The sequence below is a fragment of the Lacerta agilis genome, chromosome 3 (assembly GCF_009819535.1).
Source record: "Lacerta agilis isolate rLacAgi1 chromosome 3, rLacAgi1.pri, whole genome shotgun sequence".
Classification (NCBI taxonomy): Eukaryota; Metazoa; Chordata; class Lepidosauria; order Squamata; family Lacertidae; genus Lacerta; species Lacerta agilis.
Window position 1 is genome coordinate 87,025,246 of NC_046314.1, and position 26,258 is coordinate 87,051,503.

General features: G+C 42.2%; 1 protein-coding gene across 2 annotated transcripts in view; it reads left to right on the plus strand.

Annotated features, from left to right (window-relative positions):
* Positions 1–5,137: 5,137 nt before the first annotated feature.
* The window catches only part of LCLAT1 (lysocardiolipin acyltransferase 1), an 85,867-nt gene continuing 64,746 nt past the window's right edge, over positions 5,138–26,258 (plus strand). For both annotated transcript variants that reach the window (XM_033144633.1, XM_033144634.1), the window contains exon 1: positions 5,138–5,348. The gene's annotated coding sequence lies outside the window, so the exon portion shown is untranslated. The remainder of the gene's footprint in view (positions 5,349–26,258) is intronic.

A 26,258-nucleotide genomic window follows, 5' to 3' on the forward strand; every position in this document is an offset into this window, starting at 1 on the left:
ATCCATATATCCGGACTCACAACTGCTAGCTGTGAGCACCAATAAACAGATGAAGTTCAGCTCTAGAGGTTTTGAAGTAATCCTTTTATTTATAAGCTAAACATATAGATATATACAGACTATACAGACTGTGTGAGTTTCAGTCACCTAGCAGAGATGAGAACACATTTTACCTCAGGACTCTCTCTTCAGAACTGACAGTTAAGAACAGTTAGGAATAACAGTTACCAAGTAAGCTCCTCCCCCCCCCCTCCACTGAGTCAGGAGATTGACAAAAATGGAGGGATGAAAATGCTAACACTCTCTGGTTACAAATGCAAAAACATTCCAGTCAACATGAATCACAGCATGCAGAAATGGAAAAGACCTAGCAAGCCATCCGCTTTATCACTTAAGTAAAGTAGCATTGCTCTTTGCATGGCTGCACACATGCTCTACAGAATAAATGTTATTGTGTTGCTGTTGCCCTGGCCTAGCCCTAACCCTCGTAACAAATCTCAGTCCCCTGAACAACCTACAGTTCCCAGAGACCCCGAGGGGACGCCATTCCTGTTTAAAGCGTCTTCATAGTACTTCCAATGGACGGTACGCCTAATGTGGCCTAATGTTTCCTCCCTCTTTTTCTTCTTCTCTCTCCCCACTGCCCCATCACTCTGCAATTCCATGATTCTGCGATCTAAGTGCGTTGCTTAACCTAAAGTGCATTGCTCAACCTATAGTTCCCAGAGACCCTGAGGGGAAGCCATTCCTGGCAGAGACCCTCGGTCCGAAGTCCTGGCTTGCTGCTGCCAGTCAGTGAAGACAAACGTGGGCTCCATGGACCAATGATCTGACAGCACTAGAAAGCATATTCCTGTGCATTGGGGCTGTTCTGTGCTTTTTGGGAAACGGTTGGAGTTCTGAAGCCTAGCAAAACGTATGAATCGCTAGACAAGGTGGGGCAGGGGTTCCTGTGTTGGACCTGGCAGACCTGGGTTCAGATTCCGTCATGGGGAGACCTTGGGCCAATCACTGCGTCTCAGCCTAACCTACCTCGCAGTGTGACTCTTGTGGATTGAAGTGAGTGTGTTTAATCCAAAGTCTTAATAAAGCATCCGTAAACAAAGAAAAGGCAACAATCATTTCATTTCCGATACCTTTTATTTTACACCACTGTAAATTGTAAAAAAATAAATTTAAAATTTGGTGTTTGTTGTTTAGATCCATCCGTATAGCTCATTGGGTAGAGCACGAGACTCTTAATCTCAGGGCCGTCCTTCGAGCCCCATGTTGGGCAAAAGATTCCTGCAGGGGGTTGGACTCAAAGATCCTCATGGTCCCTTTTAACTCTGCAATTCCATGATTCTGCGATCTAAGTGCATTGCTTTCAAGTGAAATCATTCTCGGCACACACAAACACATTTCAAACATGTTCAAAGGTTTTAATAAAAAAATAATCTTTATTAAATAATTTTTCAACTGAAATGGTCGTATGATCTCAACAATCAAGCATTAGAAACCACCCCAAATGGCATGAGATACAAAGTCCTCCTTCCTTCTTCATGTTCCTGAGAGATTTGAAGGGGAAAATCCTTTCCATTCCTGAATAATAAGGGGCAGTGGAGTGAGGGAGGCCGGGGGGCCACATCCACACCGTTTAAACCCCTATGAAGCTGCTTTAAACATTCATGACTTCTAACCCCAAAGAAACTGAGAGCTATAGTTTGAAAAGGGTGCTGAGAGCTGTTAGGAGGCCCCCTTGTTCCCCTCCCAAAGCTACAATTCCCAGAGTTCCTAACCCTAACCCTGACCTTTAACCTATAACCAGAGCTACAATTCCCAGAGTTCCCTGGCAAGAAGGGAACCCTACCCCTACCCCTACCTCCACCCCTACCCCCTTAACCAGAACTACAATTCCCAGAGTTCCCTGGCAAGAAGGGAACCCTAACTCTAATCCTAACACTAACCCTTAACCCTTAACCAAAACTACAATTCCCAGAATTCTCTGGCAAGAAGGGAACCGTACCCCTACCCCTACCCCCTTAACCAGAACTACAATTCCCAGAGTTCCCTGGCAAGAAGGGAACCCTAACTCTAATCCTAACACTAACCCTTAACCAAAACTACAATTCCCAGAGTTCCCTGGCAAGAAGGGAACCCTAGCCCATACCCCTACCCCTATCCCATACCCCTACTCCTACCCCTACTCACTACCCACTACCCCATCCCTACCCCCTACCACTAACGCTAGCCCTTCCCTAGCCCTAACCCTCGTAACAAGTCTCAGTTCCCTGAACAACCTACAGTTCCCAGAGACCCCGAGGGGAAGCCATTCCTGTTTAAAGCGTCTTCATAGTACTTCCAATGCACGGTGCGCCTAATGTGGCCTAATGTTTCCTCCCTCTTTTTCTTCTCCTCTCTCCCCACTGCCCCATCACTTGCAATGCAGTAGATGTCCGCCTGCAGTCTCCCTTCAAGGCTCCTTCTCTCGGGTCTGGCCACGGCCTTGTCCATTGCTGGCTGCCAGTATTTCACGTTCATTTCTCCGATGGAAACAGGGATGTCCTGCGGATCGCTTCATGACTTTGAAGGCTGGATTCAGGGAAAACCTCACTGGATCCAGACATCCCTGTAAAGCAAAGGCCTACAGGTGAGTGGGATGCCCCCATCCGACAGCATCCCCCCAGGCTCCTCCTCTGTTTGGCTGCCTGTTAACAAACAAGGCTTCCAAACCAGTTTCCATCCATCTCGACCAGCGTATCCACTAGTCTGAATGCAAATTCTTCTGACAACCCCACCAGCTGCAGCCTCGCCAGCCCCATTGCCAGACATCAACTAGCTTCAGAGCTGAATATCAGCCGCCTTCAAGAAGCAATCCCACCAGCAAGAAAACTTTGTGCTTGCCTTCTCCTTGCTCCACAGCATCCCAGCACCGGGCAATTGCCTCCTTCCGCTTGCCAGCTTGCCACCATGGGGCTGGTGGCCGCCAGGGCTCAGTGCCACCGAGCTGCCCATGTCTCTCTGGGGAGGGCAACTGCTGAGGCTTGCCCCTTGGCCCACATTTATACCTGCTTAGCTGCCAAATGTTTTTGTGGCATCACAGTCAACCCACAGACAATGGCAGCAGCTGGGGAGGCATCACCATCACCCCCACAGCCCTCACAATGGGGGGGCGCAGCTCAGCAGCCAACACCCCCCCCCCCCCGTTGTGCCAATATCTGTGAAGGCCACACTGGAAACCCAAGGAGGCAGGAGGGGGGCATTTTTCAGCCCACTGGTTGCATTTCCTTCCACACAACACTAGTCAGATGCATAAATGAACAGAGGAATGAAAGCAGCCCTTATCTTTGCACAGGAAGTTGCTCAAGGAATGACATGCAGGAAAGTTAGCATCTCAGGAAAAAAAAGCTTTTTCACCAATCAGTCAATCAATCAATCAATCAATCATTTATTGTATTTGACTAATAGACATTGCAAATCCAGTTACAAAAGCACTAAACCCAATAACCCAAACTATAGTTCCCATATTCGTTGTGGAAAGAAACCATGAGTGTTTAAAGTGGCTTCATGGCGCTTTAAATAAATGGTTTGGCTGTGGCCCCGGCTTCCCTATGCTGGCATGGCCAAAAGCATGATGCTGGTGACCACAATTAATTTATTAATCACCTTCCAAACCACTGTCTCAAAGGGTAAATTGCTTTGAGACAGTGGTTTGGAAGGTGATTAATAAATTAAAAGCAGTTAAAGTGCAAGAACAACAAAGACATTATAAACAAGACATAAACTAATGTTGCCACATGCCCCGGCATAGTTGCTCAGTTATGGGTAATCATCCAAAGTTGTTGACCTTTTCTAGGGCGATAGGCAAGTGCTCTAAGCAATGTGGGGTGCATGTTAACTTGGGGTTCTCTCACCAAAGAGTACTTGCCTGCAACTTGGGTCTTGGCTTCCAGGATTTCCAACATGTTGCAAGTTGGACAGCGTTCACAGATGTGTATCTGAAGGCAAGTTACAAAATTTGGGCCTTTTTCATTTCGAAAAATGTAAGAGGAGACTTGATAAAGTTGTCAAAAATATTTTTATTTATTTATTTAATTAATTTAAAAAAAACAACAACACCCAGTTAAAGGAACAATTATTTTTGTGCTGGAGCTTATCCAGACATTCATGCTTCATCCCCTCACACCATTCTCCAGGGATCATCTCTGATCTCTCTCATCCCAGTGTTTCCAGGAAACAAATGCCCCTACATTATTACACTGGCTACTCTTGAGTTCTTGAAAAGGACCAGCTGGAATGAAAACATTTCAAAGACCAGAGAAGGTTAAAGTTACTCGTCTTTCCATAGAACTGATGGAGAAGGAGTCCCATCTCTTTCCAGTGACTGCTGTGTAGATGACAAATGGTGGAAGATCCTGATGAACCCATTAATAAAATTTGAACATTGTCTAAATGTTATGGGGCAAGCTAATTTTTTACAATGATTTAGGCTTCTCTTTCCCCCATTTTTTGGGATGTGTGTGTGTGTAGTTTTAGGACCCCTTAAAATCTAATGGATCATCACACAACCTTTCAGATACATGAGATGCTATCCCTAGTTTGCAAACATCCCCACACAAATGCAAACACACCAGTGGGGGTTAAAGATCACGAATTGCCATAAGTACATGAAGCCTGCCTGACCTTTCAATGGAAATCACAAATGTGTTGCGAGATAAGTGCAGTGATCATTTACAACAGGAATAACACTCCCAGCTTTGCTAGCTTAACACTTAAGTGTTAAAAATAGGTAGTAATTTTTTATTTGTGGTGGTAATTTTAATTATACTGTATTGGGGTGGGTGGGTGCGTTTCAGGGCATATAAAGCCACAACATTAAAACAGGTAATTTCACGGCACGGGAGAAATCGTTGTTCTTAAAAATAACAACAACAGAGTGCCATACTTGGGTGACTTGAGCTTCAGTCGTAAACTGAGCGAGAGAAGGAAAAAGAAAGAAGGTTGGTCCCTTGTCCTTTTAATACAGAAGGCAGGCGTTGCTCAAAAAGGGCGCTATCTCTTTAAGAGCATCTGATTCACGTCGCGGGAGAGCGCGGAGATCACCTTGGCAACCGAAGCTCGGGCGACAGCGGACCGGAAGCGACCCGAGGGGGGAAGAGTTCGAAGGTCGAAGGTGGCGGCGGGAGGAAGATGGCGGCGGCAAGGGACTTGCCTTTACGTCTTAGCGGCTGGGACGCGCTGATGGGGGTCCTCGGCTGCCTGAGCCGGGGCTGAGGCGCCCGTTGCTGCTGACGCTTCGGAGCGTCGTGAAGGAGCAGCGAAGGCTGAGGCCTCCTCCTCCAGCTGACGCTTCTGGGTCCGCGCATCAGGTGAGGGGAGTGCGGCTGGAGGCGGAGAGGACTGGGCTAGGCTGTGCAACGGCTCACCCTGCAGACGGGGGCGGGTCGAAGTGTGGTTGGTGGAGGCGCCAATGCGTGCTCTAAATTTATCCCCTTCCCCGGTACAAAACTGCATTCGTCACTTTCCTGCTTCGGTTCCATCTCTTTTAAACAGGCTTTTCTTCCTTTTGCTCTCTTGATAGCTCGGTATTGCGCACGTGTGACGTGTTTTCCTTTCCTCAAACCTTAGAAAGTGACGTTTACTTGCATGCTGATGTGTGGGCGTAGTGGTGGATTATGGCAAGGGAAATCCAATTCAACCCCCTGGCTGGCTATGACTTCCTGGGGTAGCCTGGCCGCAATTGTCTTATTCCAGCCCAGTCTGTTTCTCAGTGTGGTTGTGAAACGGAAACGCCAGCTTGAGATCTTTGGAGGAAGGGTTGGCGACGAATATACGTGGGATTAAAATATGTGCTGGTTTCGAGTCCTTGTCTTTCAATTCCAGGTTACAATGGGGTGCTTTAATTATTGAGAAAATTAGGAGGGGTGCCTCATTATGTATGCACTGAGACTCATGCTATATTTAATATAGCATTCTTTAATTAAATTGCCACCTTCCTCAGTTTCCTTACTAATATTATTTAGCTCAGTTATGACACTGCTTTTGCTGCATGAAGTATACTGTTGATAGTGAGGAAACTTGTATTTTAGATGTTTTTGGACCAACTCCCATCAGCTTCAGCTAGGCTGCTCTGATGGTCAGGGATGATGGGAATTTTAGCCCAGCAACATCTCCAACCCTGCTGTATATTTCTGCTGAAGTAGCACTCATTCCCTCATGTACACCTGTGTAGTTACTATCTTGTAAACTCAAGCTCTTACTGATCAGTGTATACATTTGGATGCTTTTTCTTCTAGGTCCTTAAGTTCCAGCTTATAATGAAGATGTGTATTCAGAAATAAGTCCTACTGAGTTCTTACTCAAACAAGTATGTTAGAATTGTTGCTAGCAGTACAGTATATAATTAGCTAAAAGGAACTTTCCTGCTTAATGTCTTAAATACAAATGTATATCCCTCACTTCCTTCAAAGAGTTCAAGATGGGATACATGGTTCTCCTCCTCCTCATTTTATACTTACTCACATACTGTGAGCTTCATGGCTGAATGGGGGTTCAAACCCCAAGCCCTAAGTCCAACACTCTAGCTATTAGGCTACACTTACTCTCTTTAGGCTCACTTCTTCAGGGATGCCCGTAGCTACCAGTCTTACTTAAGCACAGATAAGATGACAGTGTCAAAGGAAAGCATGAAACACTAAAAACGTCCCTATACAGTTGTAAACTTGTATGATTTCAAAGAGAGGATTTTGTCAATGTTTAATGTCTGTTCTGTTGAACATAGAATTTAATGTTTTTGTAAGGACATACTCAAAATAGAGCTTAATATTGGCTTTCTCACTTTTAAATATTGTAAACTTGTTAAAAATTTGTATTAATTCAAAATCTGATTGTGATTCAGTTGAAACAGTCCAAAGTTACTAACAAAGTGCATAAAGCAACTATGTATTTGTCATTGTTAATGTGTTCCATATCATTGTCTAAAGCTTGCTAGATGCATATCCAGTGGCATGGAATGTTCTTACCTTGACTTTTTTTTGCTGGAACAGCCTTTGGTAATCTGGTGCCCCCCAGGTGTTTTGTACTACAGCCCATCAATCCCAGATGCTATGCCTGATGTGAATTGTACTTGAAAACATCTGTAGGGCACCAGGTTGGCAAAGGCGGTGCTTGAGAATTTGTGTGCCAGCAAGTGGGTGGTACCTATTTTATATCTTGAGTCTGATGCATCACAGTACTGAGATCATGAGATAAAGCTGGCAGGTCACTTCACGGGCTGGATCTGAGCTGTCAGAGGAACCCCAGTTTGTTACTTTTGCTGTTCCATTTCAACATTAGATTATAAACAAGCCTTAGGCTTATTAGTATGGCTTCACATGCTGCCCAAGAACCAAAGTCTGTCTTATAGGTTAACAAGACATTCTTATTAGCTCAACTATGCTTTTCTTCTTTGTTCGTTAGCAGTCCACGTGTCAAGGTCTCTCCCAAAGGCAGGTTTTTTATTACCGTACTTTGGGACAGGTTCCACACAGCTTTACTTTTCCACTGCTTCCATCCATCTTAGTTCATCATGGCTACCCCAGAATTTGGGCTTGAGAGTATTGGATTAACAATGGTCACCCTCCCAATGGTGCCCTCATTGACATGTAGAAGTTGGTACAGGTCATGGCAAGCCCCATTTGTCTTTAGACTTCTAGCACTTGTGGATTTATGGGTGCCCTTGTGGTCTTCTACATCTTTGTGGACTAGGTCTGCACTGACTGATGAGGCTGGAAGTTGAGAGACCTGAGGTGAGAGTGAGTGAGGCTTGAACTATAGGTTTTATTTTTAAATACCTATATGTCAGCATCACCTCTTTAGGTACCAATTTTGTACAGGAGTTATCAGAGTTTTGCATTTTCCCAAAACATGCGTGTCTCAATTTTGTCTTTTTCTTGTCAAGCTTTTCAGTTTGGTTTGATTATAGTTGTCAGTTGCTGTTTAAAACAGCTGTTTCACATTGGCTCATTGTAACTCTGTTTTGTAGCATTGGATTACTGCTAACATATTAATGTAAAGTGGTAATGCAGATGTACCTTAGTTATGGGATGAGTGCATTTATAGTTTTGTGTCTTTTCAGATTACTCTCTAATTCCCATGTTACGGATGTTATACTGTATGTTGTAATCATGTGATTCATATCTAGAAAAATAGTACTAACTTATTTGTAGGGTTTAGTGTGTATAATTTGAGATGTCCAAATGATACAAGTTGTATCCTAGTATGGAGTTGCATATGCTGCTTAAATCACTGGACTTAAGTGCATATCTTTAGATTGGTATAAACCTATTACTCTTTGACTTAAATGAATGACAGTGAGTGATGGCAAGACATGGACATGTGTGCTTCCATCTTCTTCACACATATGAGAAGTTAAATCTGTATTCACTTTAGAACACAGGTGGCTAACCCAGGGGCGTACCCAGGATCAAAACTGGGGGGGGGGGCAAGCCTTGGTCATTCAGGTTGTGACATTTCAGCACGGAAAAGGCGAATGAAACCAACATTTTAAGAAAATTATATATAATTATAGCAGTGCTTTATTACAGTAGTTATTACAATTATGTGGTTGATTTTTTTTTTAAAATTTTTTTTTATTCTAGTTACATGTCTTATACATTTTTCTTGGGTTTGAAGAAAACTTGTTCAAAACTTTCGTTTCAATCCAGTCCTGATTTTCCTTGAAGAATTTCCAATGGACGCTCATCAAACACAACCCAGTCAGTCTGTCCTCTCCCATTGTACTTCTGAGCCAGGTCTTTACCCTTCGAAGGGTACTGAAAGATCGTTCAACAGTAGCTGTGGTGGATGGGAAAGCACTTAAAATACTGATCAGCTAGCAGCGGGCGGCTCAGTTTATATAGTAACGCGGAACTCACTAGACCCCTCTAGAAGATTCTCTCTTCTATCTGCTAGAGCTCGCTACAGACCTCTCCCTCCTTTGAATCCCACTGGCTGGCTGACATAGATTCCTCTACCAGTCGCTAGGTGGCTCTAGATGCCTCTCGGTTTTTACACCATTTCAGTGTGGTAAACAACTGATTATTCGCCATTGCCCTACCTAATTTTGTTTTGTTTCATCACTTTATAACCATTTAATATTTTTTGCTTCTGGGGGGGCAGCTGCCCCCCTGCCCCTCACTGGATACGCCCATGGGATAACCTGTAACCCTCCAAATGTTGGACTCAACTCCTATCAGCCCCAACCCACATAGCTGGTGGTTAGGGATGAGGCAAGTTGGGGGCCTAAGATTAGCCACTGCTGCTTTAGAACCAACTACAGTTTCCATTGCAAACAACCTTTTTTTTTTTTAAACTGGCTAGAGATCCTGGTTTGTCCTCTGCATTTGTACATGACATGGAACTGTGGTTTGTTGTTAATTAAAAATGAAAGCTTTCACTCCTCTTCTTGCACATGGCAGATGAGGCTGGGAAAGTGAAATCATGAAAGCATGCAATGCCTTGCTTGTGATCACCTAAACTGTGGCTTAAGTGAGTGTCTGAAGCAGGTCTCTGTCATAAAAATGGATACTTTGCAATGTATTAAAAAAAGTTTTTTATGGTTATAAGACACAAAATAATTTCACACATTGAACATATTTTCTTTACAAAGTTGTTTGTTTATAACATCTTTATATTGCTTAATAGAATATTTTAAGCAGTTTACATAAAAATGGGTTGTACCCAGTGTTAGTCCCAATGGAAGTAGACCCATTGAAATTAATGGACAAGACTAACTTAGGTCCATTAATTTCAGTACTCTGTGTGGAATTTGGTTGGATACAGCCCAATTGAAATACAACATGGAATAATATTGTAAAACATAACATTGCTTAACATAAAAACTAGTTAAAATGAGATTAAGAACAAAAGACAACTGTATACCACATACAAAACCAAATAGTGTTGAAAAGAACATTAAAGTTCCCAAGTCCAGTAGAGCTTGGATAAAAAAGTTTTTAAGAGGTGCCTGGCTCAAGAATTCCCTGAGGGAGGACATTTTTGAGGGTGGGTGTGATCACTGATAAGGCTTGCTTCTGCGTTGTCACCAAGTGGCAATTGGCTGATCATGGAATTGATTGGCTGCTCTGTACCTAGGGTGTCCTGTTTCCAAGTTGTTAAAGCAGAGGCAGATTTAGGGGAGCACTACCGGTTCAGTCCCACTGGGCGCAGAGCCTTGGGGGTGCTGCAGGGGGCGCTGCAACTATGATGTAGAATGGAAGGTGAGAGGCAGCCCTGCCCCCCAATTTTGGCATCACATAGGGCGCCATTGAAATTTGAGACCCCAAAGTCTGCCACTGGTTATGACTTTAAATGTCAGCAACCAAACCTTGAATTTGCCTTGGTAGCTAACAGGCAGCCAGTGTTGGTTTTTCAGCACCAGTGTTATATATGTGTAAAGCTTGTTAGATTATTCATTCTACTTAGATGCTTATATCTTGGGATGATTTCTGTAGGATATTTATATCAGTCAAGAATTGCAGTCTAAAATAATTCACGGAAAGGATCCATTCTATGTACAAGCAATGTAGAGTTGAAAAAGATAATTGCATATCAGTGCCAGTTTCATCTTGAAGTATTTAGAAATCAATTTTGGTTTTTCATAATTACAGTGTTTGAAGAAACAGGCATCTAAATGGAGGGCAGCATTTTGGAAGACGTGTACTTGTTTTTCTAAAGTAGACCGTTTCTGTGGTGACATTTTCCATTCATTTTATAAATAGATGTAAATTTGTAGGAAAACTTTTTTTAAACATGTTCAGATGAGTTTCAGGAACATGCACTGCCAACATACTCTTGCACATCTCGATGTGTGGAAGAAAGCAGTAAAGAAACTCAATCCCAATGATACAGAAACACTGTGGGTAGATGGTTCTCATGTTTGGAGAGGTTTTATTCGGGGCTTTTTTTCAGCCGGAAGTTGCTGGAACTCAGTTCTGGCACCTCTCAGGTGGGTGCCATTGCCATTCTAAGAGAACAAGGGAGGCATTCGTGGTGAGTTCTAACACCACTTTTTCTAGAAAAATAGCATTGGAATCATTCATTCATTCATTACATTTACAGTAGAACCTCTACTTACAACTGCCTCCACTTGCGGATGTTCCAAGTTGCGATCACGGCAAACCCAGAAGTAACTGGTGGGTTTGCTGCCATTAGTGCCTGAGCAGAAGTGGCGATTGCCGTTCTCGCATGCGCAGAAGCGGGCAATCGCCACCCCTGCCTGCACACAATGGCGCCTCTCCTAGTGACCCGTTTCGCCATAAGGATGGGCCTCCGGAATGGATTGTGGTTGTGAGTAGAGGTTCCACTGTATATACAACCTTTATCTTCCAAGGATCTCAAGGTGGTACCCATCTTTCTCCTCTCCATTTCATCCTCATAACAACCCTGTGAGGTGGGTTAGGCTAAGAGATGGTGACACTTCTTAGAAAATAGTAAATGCTCTTCAATAATAAATTGAAGGTAGGAATTTGGGAAAGACATGCAAGAAAAATCATCCAAAACAGTAGGCACAATCCAGAGAGCTTTGTTGGACCCAAGAGAGGTTAATGTTTTTTCTTCTCAAATACCAACCCCCAGGTAGATTTCAATAACATTTTGTTCTGTGCAGTTGGCTGTTAACATGGAAAAATCCAACAGACCCCTTGCACAGAGATAATTAGTTGTTTGGATTTTGGTGTTTGTGGATATTTGCAATGTGTTCATGTATATATTGGGCTAGATCCAGAGATGCTCTTAATGGTGTTCAGAGTGTACTGCAGGAAAGGGGCAGCCCAGAAGTTTTCACCAGTTTTTCCTTTGGCCTGCAGGGCTGCTCCGTGGGATTGAAGGACTCTCAAGCAGCATGGGGCGTGGTGCTGGGGGCTGTGGGGGGAAAGAGGAATTGACTAAAATTGCCAACCCACTGCCCTCAGTGGGAAGCTTTCACTGGATCCTACTTCGCTCTGTGAATGGAAAGAACCCTTTGTTTGTGAAGGGCAAGAATAGTTCCAGTCCATTCACTGTAACAAAATGTTCAGTTGAGAAATATAAATACACTGAACAAATAAAGTAAGATGCCTTTCAGGGCTATGGCTTCCCTCCCACACATTATGTCCGGATCTTGAATCCCATTTTCTGTTGAAATGCATTTCCTTCTGGTCTCCTGAATTTTGCACTGTATACCTATCTGAGGAGTTCCTGACCTTGTTGAATATAATGTGATTATGGAAAATAAAAGACGGTGAAATATGATATGTGCATGGAAAATGTTTTTTGCATGGTGCCTTAAATGGCAATAATTTGTTTCATTTTTAGGGTGTGGGTTTTGTTTGTAATTTGGTACATTCTTGAATTTTTCATTTTGAATGTTTGGAAATCAGTTTAATAATGAAAAGCAGCATACCCAAAAGATACACTGATAATAGAATCATAGAATTGTAGAGTTGGAAGGACCTCCAATAATCATCTAGTGAACCCTCTGCAATGCAGGAATCTCAACTAAAGCATCCATGACAGATAGCCATGCAACCTCTGCTTAAAAACATCTAATAAAGGAGAGCCCACTACCTTCTGAGAGAGTCCCTTCCACTGTCAGACAGATCTTACCATCATCTAGTTCTTCCTGATGTTTAGTCAGAATCTCCTTTCTTGTAACTTGAATCTATTGGTCCAGGTTATACCCTCTGGAGCAGGAGAAAACAGACTTGCTCCATCTTCCATGACAACCCTTTAGATGTTTGAATATGGCTATCCTATCTCCTCTAGTCCCCGTTTCTCCAACTCCCGTTCCTCAAAACTATTGGTTTCCAGACACCTGATCATCTTGGTTGCCCACCTCTGCATACGTTCCAGCCAGTGTGGTGTAGTGGTTAAGAGTGGTAGACTCGTAATCTGGTGAACCGGGTTCACGTCTCCGCTCCTTGGGCTAGTCACACTTCTTTGAAGTCTCTCAGCCTCACTCACCTCATAGAGTGTTTGTTGTGGGGGAGGAAGGGAAAGGAGAATGTTAGCCGCTTTGAGACTCCTTTGGGTAGTGATAAAGCGAGATATCAAATCCAAACTCCTCCTCCTTCCTCTTCTTCTTAAACTGGGGTGCCCAGAACTGGACACAGTACTTCAGTTGATGTATGAGATTAATCTAATAGGTATATATTACTGTGAGGCATCTCCTTTGCAGCACATAAGCCATCTACATTCTTGGGAAAAGCCATAATTGAAAAAGTGGTTTAAAGTCCTGTTTGAAAGCATGTACTACACAAACAAAGTGTAATACATTTAGAAGCCACCATAGAAACCCAGCTGCAAGCAACACACTTCAAATCATAAAAATAAATGAAAGATTGGAACCAAAATAGAATGTACTGTGGAATAACAGAAGCTGTGGGCATTCTGGAGGCTCCAACTTGCTTATTTGAAATCATTTGCTACCCACTGTTTGGTGTTTTACAAAGCAAATTGTGTACTTGTGGAAGTTCTTCCACATGAACACTTTACCTTCATTTTTGTTGAGTTTGATCTTATTGTTGGTGTACTTTTCAAATTTATTGAAGGGCAATCCGAACATGATGTAACAAATTCATTCTTAGGGTCTCCCATGGATTTTGCATTGCTGATTAGCAGCTCTGTATGCTCTTCCCAATTCCCCCCAAAGCTAATTGGAGGAGCATTTGCATTGGAGAAATGTTAAATGTTAAATGCTCTCTGGTAGAGCTTTTGTTGTTGTTGTTCAGTCGTTCAGTCGTGTCCGACTCTTCGTGACCCCATGGACCAGAGCACGCCAGGCACGCCTATCCTTCACTGCCTCTCGCAGTTTGGCCAAACTCATGTTAGTAGCTTCGAGAACACTGTCCAACCATCTCATCCTCTGTCGTCCCCTTCTCCTTGTGCTCTCCATCTTCCCAACATCAGGGTCTTTTCTAGGGAGTCTTCTCTTCTCATGAGGTGGCCAAAGTACTGGAGCCTCAACTTCAGGATCTGTCCTTCTAGTGAGCACTCAGGGCTGATTTCTTTGAGAATGGATAGGTTTGATCTTCTTGCAGTCCATGGGACTCTCAAGAGTCTCCTCCAGCACCATAATTCAAAAGCATCAATTCTTCGGCGATCAGCCTTCTTGATGGTCCAGCTCTCACTTCCGTACATTACTACTGGGAAAACCATAGCTTTAACTATACGGACCTTTGTCGGCAAGGTGATGTCTCTGCTTTTTAAGATGCTGTCTAAGTTTGTCATTGCTTTTCTCCCAAGAAGCAGGCGTCTTCTAATTTCGTGACTGCTGTCACCATCTGCAGTGATCATGGAACCCAAGAAAGTGAAATCTCTCACTGCCTCCATTTCTTCCCCTTCTATTTGCCAGGAGGTGATGGGACCAGTGGCCATGATCTTAGTTTTTTTGATGTTGAGCTTCAGACCATATTTTGCGCTCTCCTCTTTCACCCTCATTAAAAGGTTCTTTAATTCCTCCTCACTTTCTGCCATCAAGGTAGTATCATCAGCATATCTGAGGTTGTTGATATTTTTCCCGGCAATCTTAATTCCGGTTTGGGATTCATCCAGTCCAGCCTTTCGCATGATGAATTCTGCATATAAGTTAAATAAGCAGGGAGACAATATACAGCCTTGTCGTACTCCTTTCCCAATTTTGAACCAATTAGTTGTTCCATATCCAGTTCTAACTGTAGCTTCTTGTCCCACATAGAGATTTCTCAGGAGACAACTGAGGTGATCCGGCACTCCCATTTCTTTAAGAACTTGCCATAGTTTGCTGTGGTCGACACAGTCAAATGCTGGTAGAGCTGCATATCCTTAATCTTCAAAGCAGATCCATGGGGCTATTGATTAGCACAGTGGTTCTCAAAGGGTGTGTCGTGCCACACTGGTGTGGCAGCAAGCATGGCAAGTGTGGCGGTAGGATTCAGGGGCAATCAAAGAAACATTTAAGCATTTCAGTGTAATATAGTATCATAATAAAATTATCTGCAGAATATGGATAGATAGCTTTTCAAAAATGAGAGCAAGAGCAGGGCTTCTTTGTGTTGATGAGATTTGAGTTGTTTGTCTCTAGTTAGACTTAATATAAATGAGATAACCCAGCAAAAGCAAGTTCACACATCTTATTGAGTTTGTATATATATTTAAGGTACTTATGTAAGAGGCTCGTTTATAATTATATTTTGGGAATGATTCATGTTCTTATGTAGCTGCATTGCTTAATACTTTCTGGATGTCCCATGATCATGTTATAAAGTAGTGGTGTTCTATGTTATAAATCAAGTAGTGCTAGGAATTGTTTCTTTTTGTTTTCCAATGTGTTTCTTATTAATTAAAAATTTGGTATGGCACAAGCAAATTTGTATTCTGAAAGTGTGACCCAGACGAAAAAAGATGGAGAACCAGTGGATTAGCAAAAGAAATTTGTTATGGCTCCCAGATTGCATTAAATGCTTTTAAAGCTTTGCTCATGCCATGGAATCATTTTTCAGTACAGATTGTTGGCTGTAGAAAACAAACAAAAAACGATTTGCATCTATTGTTGTATTGACCCAACACCCAAAGCTAGCATGTGAATAGCTTAAACACAGATCTCCTTTAGATCATGCATGAATCTAGACCTAGCCCTTGGTGGTCACAGGATTGTGCAGTCTTATGCTTGGGATTGGCACCACTGCTTGATTCCTGTAACACTGGTTCTGGCACTTGTTTGGGAATATGTTCCAGTCCATTTTGCATATGTTACTATGTGGTAAGGGCTTTGTTCAGCTAGTAATGAGCTCTGGAATTTCAGATGAATATCTTGATATTATGGAAACAACCACATCTTGGCAAAACAGTATGCCTTTGACTGATTCAAATAAAAAGTACAAAATACTCCATTAAGCTCTAGTTTGAAATATGAAGTGCTTCAGCTAAAACACTTAAAATGCAAAATATATGTAACATATGTAATATGAGCATAGGAAGCTGCCTCATGCCAAGTCAGACTTTTTAGTCCTCTAACTCAGCACTGTCTGCACTGACTGGCAGCAACTCTCCAGGGTTTGCAGGCAGGAACCTTTCCCAGCCTTCCTTGGAGAAGTCAGGGATTGGAAATGGAACCTTCTGTATGCAAAGCATTCCACCCAGTTATGAACCTTCCCGAATGCATTTCTGAAATAAAATACTGTCTTAATCCCGGAATGGTTTGTATAATTGAATCTTCAGATTGTATTGAAATTTATAGTTTAACAAGCACTTAAAAACAGGGTTTCAGAAAATTGTGGTTGGCCATGGTAGCCTATCCCCTTTTCTTTTTTCTTTTTGAATAGCCAGTGCTGTTTCAGGGATTTATCTTGGTCATTGAACAACTGAAATTCTTGGGTGATCTCCAATAGAGTCCATCTGCGAGCAGAATGGACTTGTTGCTTGTGTAGTCCGACTGCTTCTTCCTTTCTTTCTCCTACATGCCCCCAAATTTCTTCCAGACGGCTCTCCAACCCTCTGGAACACATTTTGGAAGCATTCAGGGGGCTGCAGGTGGGGGGGAGGAGAGGAGAGAAGAGAAGACTATTGCCTGAGTGGATTTCATCCCCATCCCCAAATTTTTAAGCTGTCATTAATTTTGTAACTTGGCAGTTTTGCCTTTTTCATTTATATTTTTTTGCAATAAATCTAATAAAAGCTCAGAAGTATACAACATCTTACATTTTCTGGTATAAAACCTCCAAATGTGGAAAAGTTATGGAGTTGGGCCTTAACTTGCCTCTTTGTAAACCCTCGCTCACAAAAATTAGATTGTAAAAGTGGAGGGAAAACTCCTAAGTTTGTGGAGCTTCTATTCTTCAATGTTCCCCAGTTCCTTTCCTTAAAAGATTACCTCTCCTACTACATGCTACATTTGCCTTCTGCAGCACTGGAATTTACTAAAATATCAGAGAAATATCTGCCTTTTGCAGGACGGGTGGACAGGAAAGCAGTTGCTCTCTCTTGCTGCAATAAACATGTTGCAGGAAGACTGCCATTTACAATACTGTGTATCTTTTTTAACAAAAGTGAATGAGAGGGAGATCTGTGCTGTAGTGGTTGAGAGCACTGGCAGGTTGCAGAGGCATTTTTTTAAAATGTGGTGGTGTTGTAGCAAGTATTTCTATTTTCCTCTCTTCTTGCTGAGAATAAAGGAGCTTGGTATTCTCTCTTCTCTGTAACTCAACCGGACTTCATCATGCCATATAGTTGCTCATTTAAAATGGCACTAGACTTCACTACTCTCCCCTTTGAAATGTCAAGAGATACATTGGGTTTGTCTGGCAATCATCTGTTTGCCTTCTTCAGTATAGAAAATGAGAAGCTCTCTTGAGGTCTCCCTCTTACTGCTATTACTCTTTTAAGCTGGTAAATATTTGTGTATCCGTTGCCTAAAAGTAAAAGAAATGAAGCAGCTGTAGTGTTAATATACTTGAAAGATTTCAAATACATTCTTGGCCCATGTGCACATACAGTAAGTGAAATGCACAAAGCCTTGTGAGAGCGGGGAACTAGGGTGATTTCTTCTTCTTTTACAACAAAAAAGTTCAGAGCTATTTGGAACTCTACATAACAAAAAGCAACCCATAATGTACCTTTGCCTACAGATTGCCAGAAAGGGCAGAGAACAATATGTCTGAGCCTGTGGCAGTACAGCTTCCTGCCCGATAGCTGTTGAGCGGGGCAGCGCAGCAGCAGTAAGAGCTCCCCTGTGTCATTTTGGAGCCCATAAGTTCTTCCTTCCTTCCTTCCTTCCTTCCTTCCTTCCTTCCTTCCTTCCTTTTTTTTTTTTTTTTAAAAGAAGCCTTTAAAACATTTTTGGGCTCTGTAGAGGATCTCCTCACAAGCTATGAAGACTTTCTAGCTCTCTCCTATCATTTCCAGCTTTTGTTGCTGTTTAGTCGTTTAGTCGTGTCCGACTCTTTGTGACCCCATGGACCAGAGCACGCCAGATACTCCTGTCTTCCACTGCCTTCAGCAGTGAATTGATGCAAATTGTTAGATTGATTTCCCACCACTGCATGTTTATGTCGTGTGTAAGTCGAAGGATGTCCGTACATGAATTTTCGATACTGTGCAGCTCTAGAAACAATATTTCAGTGGCTTATGCAGATATCAACCTTTTTCCAGTTGGTGTTCCAAATGTAGTATGTCCTCCTGTCCACCTAGAATGGGGAGACTTGTGAGTGGTAGAGGAAATCATTTTGTTTCTGTCGGGGATAGCAATTTACAGCTTTTTAAAAAGGGCTTAAAAGGTGCTGCCGTTCTTTAGTGGTACATTCAGCTACAAATGAATTATTGTGTTTAAATACAAATTTATAAAGCTTATTTTAAAAGTCTTGCAATAGACCAGGCCTCTGAGGAGGCAGAGTTGCCGCACTACTAGTTCCATCAAGGGGATTCTTCAATAGGAGCAGTAAGGTAACCACATTCCAAGCAGCATTCACAATTATAATTGTTCACTCACTGAGGATCCTATTTTTCCTGGGGATGTAATTATTCCTATGCTGAATTTTTCATGGCATTGGGCCTACTGTTTCAACTTGATATCTCTAGAAAAGCACTTCAGTTTTACACTATGTTATCTTGGAAAGAACTCTTTGTGAGTTGCAATAAGTTTCTAAAAAAATATTTCTAATGATTGCAAGTGACAAGAGGATGGCTTTCTCACAAAAACTTGATTTTCAGAGAACAGAGTGTTGAGCTGTTGAGAACATAAGGTTTAGATTTATTTGCCTTCGAATAAAAGTTTCAAAGAAAACTTGACAAGTATCCACTGTTTCCAATGTTTATATCTGGCAACATTTTCATGCCAGAATGGACATTTCACTTTATAATTTTGTTATCCCACATCAGTTCTTTGGTTTCAGGTCACAAAGCTTAACCTTAAAAATACCTGTTTAAGTAGGAACTCAAGCAATCTCCTGCAACTTACAACTGCATTAATGGTAGGCATGGAGCAATTTCCTATGAAGATTGTTTCATTCCTTCATTTATTAACACTGCAAGGTGGCTCAACACAGAACCTATGCTGAGTACAAATTCTTGTTTTGTTCCAAGGGTTGACTCTTATTAAATGTATATAAACTTTGGCCAAAGCAGAAATGAGATTGAATGAAGACATCAACCTGTTAATGAAATGGATGTGTCCTCATTCAGTAGTCTTTTTGTTGTGTTAGCAGTTTGTTGTGTACTGTAGAATGTTAAATAACTGTCAAATATACTAATAGAAAACTTGACTCTCCAAATGTCACTGCCCAAGGGGGGAGGTATTAGCAAGGAATTAGCATGCTCAGAAGTACCAACCCGCCCCCAAACCCCTTTATTGGGGAGGGACACTTTTAGTGGCAAGAGACAAAGCTCTAAGTGCCCCATTCAGCATGCTCATTGACAATGCTGACTGTTTGGGAGGAATGGGGTGGGGGAGAGAAGTAGCCTATAACTGCCTGAACACAGGAGCACTCCCTACTGCAACATTTTGTTGCAGACCCCACTTGTTTTACCTATTCAAACACGTCAAAGGAGCCTGAGTTCATCTCTAAATCAGAGGAAATAATTTTGCTTTGAGTGCATAAGGGGAAAAGTAGCCTAACTGATGTAAAATATGCCTGGCTCTTGAACAGTCCTTTCTATTCATTTTTTCCTAATCAGCGAGGTAGGGTGGAAAAATTCTCCCTACTGTTATTTTCATGGAAAATTTTCCATGTCTTAAAATACATTAAAAAGAAAAAGCAATTAGCAACATAATGAATGGATGCAGCACCAGGTGGAGAATTTTCAAAGTAGTAATTACCTTTTTTCACGTTAGTAGAGCAAATTGTCCCCTGTAATAGCTAAAATGAGAGCTGGTTCATTCACATCCTGGCATGCAGATTGTGTACACAGGTGCAGGACAAACTCTTAGACTGTAGTCTTTTGCCCACTTACCTGGGAGTAAACTGTATTGACTTCATTTGTACTTTTGAGTAAACCTGTGCAGGATTTCATCCTCTCCACTTGTGGAGTGTGTTGTGTGATTGAGTGCATACCTGCACACATACTTAACCAATGTGATCTGCCTTCTTAGTTGACCTATTATGGGACTCTGCTTCATTAAGTTATTACAAGACCTCTAGATGCCCCAAACTAGGTATTTTAAGAGCACATGGGAAGCAAAGGCAAAAAAACAAACAAACAAAAAAAAACAGGCTATGTAGTTTGGCTGAACTGTGCTGTTCTATTTACGTCAGTTCCAGCTGCATAATTCTTCGGAATATAGTGACATCAGGAAATTCTGTCTTTAAAGTAAATTCTTTAGAATTAACAATTATGTACTTAAAATGTCACTTTTTATATTGAAATAAAAATATATAACATCATATGTTTGTTCCATACAGTTTTACACTAGAACTGCTACAGGAAATAAATAGTTTTCTGTTCCCCCAAAATAGAACTTTAGCCAACATTATATCTTCAAAAAAGTCTGTGGGATATTATAAAATAACATTTTAGAGCTAGTGTATCCCTCAAGACTAGAATTCATGCACACTTTTAGTGCCTTAACATCTTACACTGAAAGGAAATTAATTCTTGAAAGAATGCTGTGCACAATCCATTTGAGACAGTTTTGTTAAAGAAATACAAGCTGTCAGGAAAGCTGCAGCCAATGTTGAATTATTACAATAACATTTTAAAGGAAGTTTTCATTATGAGAATTCAAAGTAATGTTTCCAGAACTGGGTTGCAGATCTGATTGGAGTGCTTCATCATTTGGTAGGCTAAAAGTCTTGTGTTAGACTAAAGGATACTAGATGATCAAAATGTATGAAGGTAGCATGCAGACATCATTTATTCAAAACTTTAGCTGGCATTAAAGTCAATGGTGGGGAAGCTTTAGCTCCTGAACTTCTGTGTATCATAGTACGGTTTAAAAGCACAGCAGGCAACCTATGAGTAAAATTCCATGAAGATCATTGTTGCAAGTGAAATCTCAATAGACTGGATGTAAATCAAATTAGTTGCATTTAGATCCCATTGAAATCAGCAAACTTGGTTACCTCACTACGCTGCTGAAATAATTTCACTGTCTGCCAGTTAGCTACTAAGCTAAGCTCAACTTTTGTTTTGAGGTACAGTGCCCATTGATGCCATTGATGCTTGACTAGCTGGTAACTGAAAGGACTAAGAGGACTGGCTAGGCCCCAACTTTGTTTCCTGGGCAGCATAAGACTGTACTAGCAAGGTTCTGGTTTTAGCCCAGCAAAGTATTCTACATCCCACTCCCAGTTCACTGTTTGGTGTATGTCAGAAGATGGGAAAAGAACTATTTCCTATACAGTATTAGGCATATAACTAGACTATCACTCTGGTTGGAGACAAAGCATGGCCTTTATTTCTTTTACAAGCATTTTCTCCCTTCTCTACATGCATGCTGTCTGTTAAAAATAAGTTGTTTTGGAGTTTCAGCATCTATGCTTTTATCTCCTGAGGCAGTCTTCCAACTCCTCTGAGTCCAGGCAGCCTGGGAAATGGTCCTCAAGTAATCCCCCCCTCTGTTTGTTGTTCAGAATGAAAAATGTCAGCAACATGAACCAAAATAACAAAAGGATGAGAAGGTATGCTCAGTCATTGCCAGGATTTACTTAACAAAAATCCCTTCTGGCCCCCACCCCTCAACCATTCTGTAAAAAATGAACAACTTTTCTCTGTCTTCAAAATGTGTTTACTAAGGGTCCTTTCATACATTTACCTTTTAATGAGGAAATAAGTGTAACCAAGCTGCCCTCTGCATCTTTGGCTTCTGGAAGCAAAGTTTATTTTCCTTTCCAGCTGATACCAGAAGTCCCCCTGAGCACTTCTTTCCCCAACCTTGCCTGATGCTCCTAGAACAGTGATGGCGAACCTTTTTGAGCCCGAGTGCCCAAACTGCAGCGGAAAACCAACTTTTTTATTTCAAAGTGCCAACACTGCAATTAAACCTGAATATCGAGGTTTTTAGTTAGAAAAAACTCCTACAGTTGTCCAGACATCTGCAATCTTAAAAGTAAAACACAATAACAAAGTTTTCAATGTTACAGTTTTTTATTTAAAAAAACATAAACTCTACATGTGCATGTATTTTAGACAAAGGGATACTCAACTTGTAATAATGATTATATGCCAGAACAACACCTGAAGGCTGACGTGTGGGGCTGGTATATACCAGGTTTCCCAACCCCTCAGAGCCACTGGGAGTCAGGGAATCATTCACTCCAAGAATAGTATTGAAAATAGCAAATACAATCCTTCAAGGTGGTGGTGGTTTTTTTTTTTGGGGGGGGTTAATGCTCTCAAGCCACACTATTCTTTTAGAATCAAATTCTCTGCTTTCGGATGACTAAGCTCTGAATACAGCCTTGGGTGTATGTAACTTCTGTTTTAGATGCAAAAGTCAGAAGAGTTTTCAAAGGAAAAAAATCACTTGAAGCTTAAAAATAAAATGCCATGTTAATGACAGTATATTAAAACACACTTTTTTAAAAGCACCCTAGGTTCTTTAGGCTGCAATCCTTACCTGGGAGCAAGTCCCACTGATGTTAATGGGGCTTACTTTTGAGTAGAGCTGTATTGGCTTTCCCTGTTACTGTTGTTTTTAACACTTGCTTCCTTCCCCCTTGCCATTAAAGAAGAGAACAAGATCTCGGCAGTAGTGCCTAAGATTAATCGCACAAGTCAGGGGAAAGGGAGACCCACACAATACATTGGGGGGGGGGGGCTTGCCTGCATGGGCTTCCTTTGCTTTTATTTTGAAATGGGGCCTGAGCCCAAACAGTGGCTGGAAATCCCTTTTCCTTGATCTGCAGCCACCCTTCTCTCTACCGAACAACCCCTCCTCAGCCATTAAAACAGACATATAGATGTTCTGTAGAGGATCCCAGCACAATCACTGTTTTTTAAGGAACAACACGATTCTCAACACGATTCTCCTTTATGGGGGTCTCCGTTTGCGCCATTCTTTGTGCAAAGCTCTCAGCAGCAGCTCCATACCCAAACAAGACCAAAATAGGGCGTTTGGGGAGAGAAAAAGAAATGTATGGCCATTGCATTAAAGGCATTTATTCTGTCGATTGCTCCTGCTCCCCCCCCCCCCCCCGGAGAAAACCTTAATCCTTGTCTCCCCTCAGGCTGTCAGCAAGGAATCAAGGAATCCCCGGGTTTTGGCTGTGAAAGGGAGTGCCCTGCACGGTTCTTGCAGGAGCCCTTGCCGGCTAGCCTCCCTCCTGATCCCCGTGCAAAAGCCGCTACGGTGAGGGGGTGGGGTGGATGGAGAGTTTAGAAAGCGGCAGGCAAAAGCGACAAGTGGGCAGGCAGCTTCTTCCCAGGAGAGAAGCCAAGGAAACGCTCTTGCGGGGCCGGTCGGGGGCTTCTGGAGAGCGGAGCGCAGCAGCCGCCGGGCACAGTGTGTCCCGGGGCACAGCAGGTGAGGCTGGGGATGCCAAGCGCTCCCGTGGGCGAGACTACTCCTCCTCCTCCTCCTCCTCCTCGCTTCAAGCACCGCTGCTGGGAAACCTCGTCGCTGCCGTTACCTCGTCCGCAGCGAATCCGCAGCAGCAGCAGCAGCAGCAGCCAAACACCACTGGGACAGGCGCCAAGGAGGGAAACTGCTGCTGTCTGCTGCTGCGCCTGCGCTGGCAGAAACGAGGCACGACGCATGAGCACAGCAGCAGCGCCCTCAGCCTCCGGAGGGCGGGCCACAGGCCAGCTGGAGAAGTGGACGGGCGCAGGCGGGCCACAGGCGCGGCACGGTGCAGCGCAGCGCCGCGCAGCGGCGCCCCCCACCATTTCCCCGCCCCTGGCGTGCCGGCAGAGAGAGCTCTGCGTGCCAGCTGTGGCACGCGTGCCACGGGTTCGCCATCACTGTCCTAGAATGAGGGGGTTTCTTAGATTTTCTCCCTTGCACACTCATCCCATATTGGAACTGTTCCCTTCCAATTTCCTGTGGTGGCAACAACTTTTTAATGAGCAAACTACTACACTCAACAGCTTTTGAGATTAGGCCGATGGGTATGTTTTACCTGTACACAGTTATCTGTGACTGACATCTGTCTGCATTTCAAGGAATTGTCAAGGAAATAAGATACTACAAACTCAGGCAAATGTTTTCCATCACCAGTGTTTTCCACTTACCATTATGAGGTTTTCTTTTCTGATGTCTGATCTCACTCTACCTTTTCCTAGTTTTAAAACAATTTCTTCTTGGTCCATTTTCTGTGCTGTTGAATAACTGTTTAGCCCATTTCTTTTAGGAAATATTTAGAGATGCTAAAGACACTCTCTTTCTCTTAGAAGTAATTGGAGTTCACCAGGGGATGGAGCAGCCAAAAATATTCCACTCCCTGTAATCTGAAGTGTTAGAATCCAAATTCTATCATTTTGTGCTGTTTAATGGTTGGACAGTGTTCTCGAAGCTACCAACATGAGTCTGACCAAACTGCGGGAGGAAGACAGGAGTGCCTGGCGTGCTCTGGTCCATGGTGTCACAAAGAGTTGGACACGACTAAACGACTATACAGCAACAATGTGCCATTTGGCTCTCATATGAACATTTAACTATATTAAGCTCTCTACTGAGGGGAACAGCTTTTACAAAATTTTGTGATCTTCCTGTACAAGTGGCTGTAGCTATATGATGACTTCTTTCCATTATGCCAAGTTCTTGTAAATGTAAATAGGAGGTAATAGTCCTCAAAAATCCCTAGTTAAGTTTGATGAGCTAGCTTTCCCAGCTCTTGCAGGTGCCTTTGAGCTGAGGTCATTGTTTTTCCTATGCATTGGACATTCCAAATTCTCTAAAATTAAATAAATGCACTTTTTACTGAAAGTGGAACAAGTGATGTCACAAATGTAATGCTCGTGAAATAGAAGATGTTAGTGACCTGCTGGTTCAACATTTTATTGAGGAAAATGTCAAATCTCTACTTGGGGATTGAGCTAAAAAGATGGTTCAATTGAAAAATATGGTTACCGGTATTTTAAACACCAGTTAAGGATAAAACCTTATCCAAACCCCATTTAAGAAGACTCTATACACTTTATTGCTTATTTTTTTCTTCAGTCCAAAGTTGCCGGTTTTTAATGGTGGTTTTTAATTGCTTCTTAATCCACCCTTTATGGAATGTTTTTAAAAATACAAGATACTTTTCACAACAAATTGTCACTTCAGTTTGTCCCTGTTGTTGTCCTCTCCAAGATCATTACAGATGGAGCTGACAGGGAGATACGAAGTGATTTGATTTTTAATGCCGGAGAAATAGACGTTGATATTGTTTTCAATTTTAGGTGTGAAGAGATCAAAACCATACCCATATAGTTTAAAAATAACATCCTACTAACCAGGGTTGCCAGGATGCAACCTATGGAGCAAACATTTACATTCAATATGCATTTATAAAGCAGGAGATGAGGTCAGTACTGGAATTGATGGGATCCACTGAAGAAAACAGACATTAAAAAAGAAGAAGACAGAATCAGTAACTATGGCTGAGGGTTGTTGTTTTTTTAACACCCCCCTCCCCAAATCTTATTTTTTAAAATTAAACTTCTCAAATTGTTGCATTCGGAAACTAAATTGCTAGAAAGCATAAAAAGGGTTTTTTGTGCCTGTTTAAAAAGGAGTTGTGTTCTTTTTATAGCAAATATGATTGCTGCATGTAAACTAGTATTACACTAGTCTTTCCCAAGTTAAGCATGTAAGGCACCTGAGGCCTATGTGCAAATATTGGAACCCTGATAATGCCAGCATCTGTGTGCTTTCTGTGATGATTCATAAATTTTGTTGTAGAAAAGGCCAAGGTAACACTGGTGTCTTATGTGCCAAACACGTTTGGTGCTTAAAGTTTGGAGCTCCTATGCGTGTGTGGAAGCATGAAAGGTTTAAAAGGGCCCTCTCATAATAGAGGACGCAGTCCACTTCTTTTTTCTAAAATAAAATTATCAGTAGAAATTTCACAAATAAGCCTTGCATTCCGTTACAGATGTTTGTGGTTGTGACTGTCCCAACAGAATAAAAAACAAAAACAAAACTGAATGCCTTGGGAGGTAGAATAGTTGCTCTTTTTTTACTCATTCCATTTTTGCAGAGCAAAATAACCAAAGAGGTATTGCATTTAATGCTGTTGAAATGAGTACCATGAGATGGTAGAAATGTAAAGAATAAGTTGAATAGGTTTGTGTCTAGAAAACTGAAGTACTTATAGTACAGGGAATGCACACAAAAGCTCATACCAAGAACAAACTTAGTTGGTCTC